This window comes from Rhinopithecus bieti, unplaced genomic scaffold (assembly GCF_001698545.2).
Source record: "Rhinopithecus bieti isolate Rb0 unplaced genomic scaffold, ASM169854v2 scaffold_19823, whole genome shotgun sequence".
NCBI classification, from domain to species: Eukaryota; Metazoa; Chordata; class Mammalia; order Primates; family Cercopithecidae; genus Rhinopithecus; species Rhinopithecus bieti.
In genome coordinates, this window is record NW_016809513.1 from 10,091 (window position 1) to 18,164 (window position 8,074).

The window sequence follows — 8,074 nt, forward strand, 5'->3', positions numbered from 1 at the left end:
AGAAAGTGGAATTGTAAAAGCAACATTCTACTTCAACAGGCAACGCAGAACTGGGCCCTGACTCACACGGACAGACCCGGTCTCTGGCGAGCTCCGGGCCCGCGGAGCGACCTGGCTCACTGGAGAATGGGACCCTCAGGCCCCCAGGCCACGCCCTACACGTCTGTACAGGATGGCACTTGGCAGGTGGCCCCCTTTCTAACGTGTACCCTGCTGTGGGGCTGGCTCTCAGCAAAGCAGCGCTCACCGAAACGAAAGTAAAACAGAGGCCGGTTCCCTGCGGTGCTGGCCACCCGCTCCCGGGCCGCGGCTTCTCGGACGTCGCACACCCCGATGTGGGCAGAGCGGAATGTTCTCCTCGGCGCTCCTTCACTGTGCTGCAGTCTACACCGAACCACGGCAGCTCCATTCGCTGCTGTAACAAGTTGAAAAAAAACTAATTAATTCAAACTTTAGTTTTTTTTAAATTTGTTACAGCGCTGAGCAGAGCTGCCGACCCCATGCAGGACAGCACACAGACCACCAAGGGACCACAGGGCGCGGCCGCCCTCTGCGCCCCGCCAAGGCCACTGCGGGAGGCACAGTGCGCTGGAGAACCGTCCTGGGAAGCGAGGAACCGCTTCTGTTTCACTTTTGTTTGGCAAGGCACAAAAGTTCAAACCAACAGCGTCCACGGCCTACAGTCAGTCCCCCACCTTCCCGTAGGGCGTGAGGGCACCTGCAGAGGGGAACCCACAGGGACAGGACTGGGGCAGCTGTCGCCACGCAGCTCCGTGAGAGGAGAATGAGGGAGGGGGCGCAGGCCATCGGAGGATCTGCCCAGCACCGCCCTGAAGCCTCCCGCCCCAGCCCAGCCCTCTGCTTCCCTTCTCTCGGGTTCCTCGGCATCTCTCCCTGACTTAAGCGCCTCTGTTAAGCAAGGCCCACACAAACACCTCACTGCTACGTCACTGTCTCAAAAATCAAGGTAAGAAAAACACAAAATGAAAACAAAACTACCAATAGTAGAAGCTCCACACCGAGTTTCCTGGAGCCTGAGCCCCAGGAAGTTTTCCTTGCTGAGTCAACCGGACCCTGGATGGGCCTCGGGGCCTCGGGAAGAACAGAATTGGGGTTTGTGCAGGTGTGGACAGGTGCATCCTTAAACCTTTTAAAATCGTGTTTCAATGATAAGAACTATGGAAGCTCAGTTTCCACCTTTAAAATTTATGTTGCTAGCCTTTGTGTTTCTGAAGAAACTGCTTGTGTTAGCTTTAAGCCATTCCTCAAGCCTAGCAAATTTTCAAGGTCACTCTTGGGCTGAACTGAGCTTGCCAGATGGGAACTGAGGTGCTAGAATCCCAGTCTAATATGAGGTTCTTTTTCCTGACATTTACAGAACCCAGCTCAAGTGCAGGAAAGCTGCCAACCTGCACATGGAGAAACACCGGTGGGAAACCGACTATCCTTCTGAAGAATCATCATGTATGTTTGCAAACATATCTCAACACAGAACCAGCTTTCACAATTGCAGAGTCCTGGGCGGGATATCACAGCACTGTCTAGGTTTGGCATGTGCCACCAATAGATGCCTTGGATTAAACCAGAATCAATAGTAATAAATAGCCCCTCTAAACCAAAGATGTTGAAATCACTGATGTGCTATTTTTATGATTATAGCATTTTAAAGTAATCAACAGAATATTGATCTCTGCTTATAGAGAAAACACCTGTTAAATTAGGCACACTTATAGAAAAATCCTCTGTGCCTTCTATGTGATCACGCAAAGGAACCGGATGCCTGGAGCATGAACGCCAGACGGCTCCTCCTGCCGACGCGGGAGTAAGGGAACGTCTGCCTCCAGGTGTTTCTCTGGCACGCAGCGAACACGTGAAATGAGAGGGCTCAGGCTACTCATCGGGTTACGTACTCGGAGGCTGCGGAAGGTAGGCTCCAATTAACTTTGACCTCTTCTTTTCATATCCTTTTTGTGTGATGTCACCTGCAAGAGAAGGAAAACGAAGTTCAGCACGGTCTCAGTGGACAGAGTTCATCATTCAGTGGCACCCAAGAAAACAGTAGCCACTGTGTCTTCTGTGTGCCACATCGTTAGAACTTCAAACGCAAGCGCTGCACATCATCCAACTTCAGTTCCTCCCCTGCTCTCGAACAAAAGCCCACAGCATTTAAGTCACTGAAACTCACGTGCTAAACACATGCCTGTTTCTGGCCCCTTCTTGATGTATCTGGATCAAGTCCAGAGTTAGATCCCTGCCATCTCATCCCCACCCGCTGGCACAGGAAGCCAAGCCCGGTGGCGAGGGCACTCTGTTAACTCAGTCAGCGACAGAGCCTACGGCTGGCGGGGCTGGGATGGCCGACACCAGCACCAATCAGCATCTTCTTCATTAACGAGACATTTCCTAATCAAGCGTGTCAGTCACAAGGACTTGAGCCGCCACAGGGGTTTTGAAAAAGGAGTGACCAAGGCCAAGGGAAGAAGTGAAAGGCGTGAAACCTGCAGAAATCCAGAAAAGAAAGATGCTTGTGGGGAGGCGAGAATCCACACGTGAAAGCCACAAGCTCACAGATGGCAAGGGGGCCGCGCAGCAGCCGCACCTTTCCTGGAGCCAGCGCGAGCACAGACAAAGCCACCTCATCAACCCGCAGAGGCCCAGGCCCTTCCCGATCACAACTCCAGCGCGCACAGCATCCTCACTCGCCCTTCATTTTCTTGGACCTATTGTATTGTTTTCTAAGACCGATCAAACCATAATTCCTAGAAGAGTTAAAAATTCAAGCTTTAATAAAAATACAGCAAATGAGTGACAAGTTATCATGATGTACACACAAGGTGGTCACAGCTCGCTTTTCCTAGTGAAGGGCGGGCGGGCACTCTCGGGTGCCACCTCTGCCTCCACCAACTCACAGCTCACGACACAGGTTCCCGTCTCCACCATGGAACACAAGGCCGACGTCTGAACACGGAGCCGGGAACCAAATGACACGGACTCCGCATCTGCCCATCCACGAGTGTCCTTGATGCTAACTAGCCAGCCGGCCACCGCCAACAAAGGGACGGTTTCTGCAGAAGTGTTGAAGCTTGCCAGGCACTCCACACACCCGCAGCCATCGGCTGCCCGCTACGAGACTGCTTGGCCGCTTCTGGAAATGCCTTGTTAACCCATTTTACAAAGATGTCCAAAATCTGAACCACACAAACAGCCACATGCGCATGTGCACTGGAGCTCAGGGACGAATCACCTCGAACGCTGGCTGTGAAGTCCGATTCACTCCTTTCCCTACACACTGCGACGCCTGTCCCACCACCAGAGAAAAATATCTGGTTTTGAGGAAACATGATCAAAACAGTCTGTAGAGGAAACAAGATGCCAGAAGCCTGGAAGTTCTGTCCAGGCCCATCAATCACAGGAGACCTGGTTCACTGGCAGGCACCCCCCTCCCCAGCCCTCTCACTTCAACCCACTTGAGAGTAGAATTACAGAGCAAGAGGCATCCAGCGCAGGGGGCCTCGGCCGACCTGAGCTCTGCTCTCCGGCTGCAGAGAAGATGGGTGTTCCACCCACAAGGGCAGAGCAGAGAGCCCGATCCACACGCCCGGCCTTGGGATCCCCTGAAAAGGCAGCAGCAGCCGACACGCTGTTCTCCCCGTGGTTCCCAGGCCTGCCTTGAAGGTGGCTGCGTGAGGAGGAAGCTGCTCCACCCCTTCCACCCCCTGCTCAGCATCTAGAGTCACCCCCAGAGCCTGCTCCCTGCAACTGAGGAAACACCCCAGCGAACAGAAAGAAAGGACCAGAAGCGGATGGAACACAGCTGCACCCGGGATGACACGATGAGCAACTGCCCCGCCACACAGCGGCCGCGCCCTCAGCACCAGCAACGCGCACCAAGGTAGCTCTCACAGCTGCTCCAGCAATGCACCCAGGTGGCTCTCCTGGCCGTTCCAGCAACGTGCCCAGCAGCTCTCCCGGCCCCTCTAGCAGTGTGCCCAGTAGCTCTCCCAGACCGTCCAGCAACACGCCCAGGTGGCTCTCCTGGCCCCTCCAGCAACACGCCCAGGTGGCTCTCCTGGCCCCTCCAGCAACACTCCCAGTGGCTCTCCCGGCCGCTCCAGCAACGTTCCCAATGGCTCTCCCGGCCTACGGCCCCGCTGCTCTGGCATCCTGGTTTCTGGCTGCCTTGCATAATTCTATGATCAGGTCCCATCCTGAAAGCCCTGTCTACACCCAACATTCAGCTCCCAAGTCACTAATTTCTCAATTGGACACTTAAGCATGGGGAGCTGCTCCTCCATTTTCAATTGATGCCAGCATCAAAGAAAACTGACGTTGAACTCTGTCTCACTTCGGAAAGCTCAGATTGCCAAGGCCCCCAGGCGGAGGAAACCCAGCACGTTCCTCCGGGCCACGGCGCCTTCCTCTTCCCCAGGGAGTTACCCTGGCAGGCCTAACCGGACGTGTCTTCTCACGTTCCTCACCATACAGGCTCCGCAGCGAATCTCAGGATGGGGAAGGGCCAGACATGAGGAGAAGCCTCTAATTAAGAGCAGGCATTTGGCTGGATTTAAATCGAGCCCCCAATCAATCAGCCAAGAAAATTTCCAGACAAGACTTCAAGAAATCCCAGGTTACTATCATCTCTCAAAACCTAGGAGGTGGGAAAGGGCAGCGCCACTGAGTAACTTCCATGCCCCGCACTTCCCCCAAACAGGGTCTGCAAACCGTCTCCAGGCTGAGCCCGGCTTCCACACCACTTCTGGAGACATGCTCTGTGCTCATGGCCTGCTCCCTCCCGAGCTGCAAGGCAAGACAGAGTTCTGTCCAGCTCTTCACAGGAGGGTTTGCCGGCCCATCCCCAAAGATGACATTGTTTAATCCTTTTAACAACTTATTTTACAGATGAGAATTTGAGGCACAAATAGTACTTACATTCCTCACTCAGGACCACAGATCTAAGACAAAAGTCTGTCCAGCTCCAAAACCGTGTCCCATGAAAACCACATCCAGAGTCTTATACTCTAATGCTGGTGCAGTGTCCAGAGGCCACAGCCCTGGCTTCCTGGGCCTTCCTCGCATATTCACACCCCTGTATGTCCTCCTGACTCTAACCTGCCTGGAAAGTGCCCTTCTCCAAAGGAAATGCGAGTCTACTTCCCGCTTTGCCCTCTCCCAGCCCCTGCCCCGCCTGGATGCCGCCTCTGGGTGCCCACAGCACAAATCACATGCTGTAGCTTGCGTGATGTCATGGATGACTGTTTATGGTTTATTTGTAACACACAAGCACAGTTATCCTTAAAACCAGACAACGTCCCATAGAACTGTGCCCCAACCCAGTTGTCTTAAGAACTGAAGCCAGGGTGCTCCTGCGTGTACCACACACACAGCTGCCTGTGCCTGACACAGAAAGACCTGCAGATAGATAAGCGACTGGCTGGGAGTGCGCTGAAGACCTGGGCAGACACGGGGCGATCATTTACCTGTTCAGTGACTGGGAGGCGGGCAGAGGGGAAACTTACACCGATTCTATCACCAAAACGCAGAAGACGATGGCTTGATGTGCCGAAGTGCTGGATGCCGCGGCCCTCAGACCAGGCTCACAAGCACCTGCTACGTTTTCGTGGGAAACGTCCAGTTATTTTCAACTCTGGAACCGCCTCAGCATCTGGCAGACGGAGATCCGCCAGATTCCCATAATAGACTTGCTACAGGTTTACAGGAGCAAACCTAGCAGCAGCTTTTACGTGCCGTCCTTTATTTTGAAGCAACCAATGTTTCCTGTGTGAATACGATCATAGGCGACAGGTAGGTAACAGATGATGCACAGACGACAGAGATGATGGACAGAGGGCAGGTGGCGGGAGGTGAGAGACTGACAGGCAGAAGCTAGCTGGCTGACTACACAGCATCCTCCCAGAACACCTCCTTGGGTTGGACCCAAGGCCTGACCTTCAATTAATGCCACACTGTCACTAGGGAGACAGTGGCTCTGACGGTGCCTGGTGCTTCCTCCATTCCACACGAGGGAGACGGTGGCTCTGATGGTGTCTGGTGCTTCCTCCATTTCACATTGGTTCAGGCTGAATGATCAATTCCTGCTTCTCTCCCCCTCATCTTGTGTCCATCAGGGCATGTGGTTGTCAGCGTGCAGCTACATAAACTAAAGGCGCAAATGCTCCGAGAGAGGGCACGTCCTTCCCCATGTTTCTAAGCAGGGGCCGTCACGGGTCTGTTATCCCGCTAGGTGTATCCACTGTTCACAGCAGGCTTGTTCCTACTCCCCAAACCTGGAAGTGATGGGAACGTCATCCAGGGCTTTCAAAAGTCAACTCCCGTCTCCGGGGACAGCCTCTGGGAGGCTGCTGTCAGAGAATGCGAACCACCCGAGCCTCTGCTGGAGCGCTTTCCATGTAAAATTCCAAACAGCATATTTTCCCGCTTGCACATCAAGGTACCCATTTATTTAATTTCCTTTTCACTTTAGGAATAAGTACGACAGAACAGTAAATGCAGAAATTGTAACCTTAGTGAGGAAAAAATAAATAAAAGTGATCTCTTTTGAAACATTTTCTACTTCATTAAAAAAATGCTACTTATATAATTCTGAGAGTTTCTGTAAGAATTAAAATTTCAGAAGCAGAAATTAAAATCACAGAGAGAGATTTACAGAAAATCATACTTTGGAAGTCAAAACCCCAGTGAGGCCAAGTCAGCAGCAGAAGGTCGAACGAGACAGGGGACGATGCTTCTTTCCCTCCCCGAAGGGAAGAATTCTTTTTCTCACCTACGTTGCAGCCCAGAGTTTCAGGCCAAAACCCTATCTTAGAAAAGCAAGGAAAGACCAGCCTGGCAAACACAGGGTTAAGATGACAGAACAGACGCCCGGCCCCTGTGGCTTCCTCTCGGCCTCAGGCCCGCACCAGCCAACCTGGCCCCAACTGGAACCCGTGCAGAGCCCGTGCTGCGGACGTCAGGCTCGAGCGAGACACCTGAGGGCTGGGTACCCCTCAGGGATGAAGGAAACGGGCCACAGAGCTGCTTCCACGACGTGGCTCAGCTCCGAGCGCACAGACCCACTTGGCAGTGATGGTTTCCACGTGTGGTGTCGGGAGATTATGTAATGCTGGAATGAATACTTTATATTACAAAGCAATCGTTTCCATGTTCGGAATTCTACGGCTGTCAGGAGCCTGGTGCTGCTGCTCTGAGCCTATTGCTTTATAAGGAGCCGGGAGGTCCCGGAAGGCAAGGCTGCAGCCTCATTTTTAAATCTCCAATAGGCTTCTTCATTCTCCAGCAGGTGCAGGAGGCTGGTGACAGCTCCTGTGTGTAGCCCCTCGCCTGCACTGGGGGACAGGGGCAGGAGGACCTGGGATGTCCTCTCACTCCAGCAAGCTGAGCACAGCAGGCTCCCCCCATGGGCCAGCTAACTAGTGTGGGTCTCCTTTTTCTCATGGATAAAATATAGGTAATAGTACCCATCTGCCTGCCACTGCGGATGGAGAGATCAAACACACAGGATGTGAAGGTCTCAAAGCACGAAGGACACAAAATCTTTAAAAATTTCAACAAGCACTCATTCAGTATCTACTTCACATTCAACTCGTGAGACGTCCGAGTCGATGGGAGGACTCAGGAACACAGACCTGCTGTGCAGCCTGCAGGGCCGCAGGCATCTGGGAGGCAGCAAAGAAGATGGACCACGGAAAACCAGGGGCGAGGAAGAAACTCAAAATCTCAGCCTGAGAACCCAGTTGTTGTTCTGCTCTGATGTCAACCACCATCTTGGGACCCCAGACGCCGCAGGCCCCCATGTCCCTGAGACGCTCCCGCTCTGGGGCTGAGGCTCCTGGCTCCATGCACACCCCAGACAGCGGCCAGAAGGGTCGCCGCAAGAATGCAAACATGGTGAGCCTCTGCCCCCAAACCGTGTCAGAGACTTCTCCCTGCTGTTTGGGGTCTCCAAGTCCTTCCCGACCCGGCCCCGCCGCCTTGGCCGCCCGTGCTCTGCCGTGGCTCCATGTGCACCTGCCGTGCCCATCACCCCCTCATTCTCGCAAGCCCCCGCCACGTTTCC

The 8,074-nt window shown here is 53.6% G+C and overlaps 1 long non-coding RNA gene across 1 annotated transcript; it reads right to left on the bottom strand.

The window, feature by feature from the left end:
* Positions 1-252: 252 nt before the first annotated feature.
* On the bottom strand, positions 253-6,478 carry LOC108540505 (uncharacterized). The gene is made up of 3 exons (XR_001888693.1): positions 5,478-6,478; positions 1,911-1,982; positions 253-415 (listed from the first exon to the last, which is right to left on the bottom strand). It is a non-coding gene; the product is annotated as an uncharacterized LOC108540505 (long non-coding RNA).
* Between the last annotated feature and the right edge of the window lie 1,596 nt (positions 6,479-8,074).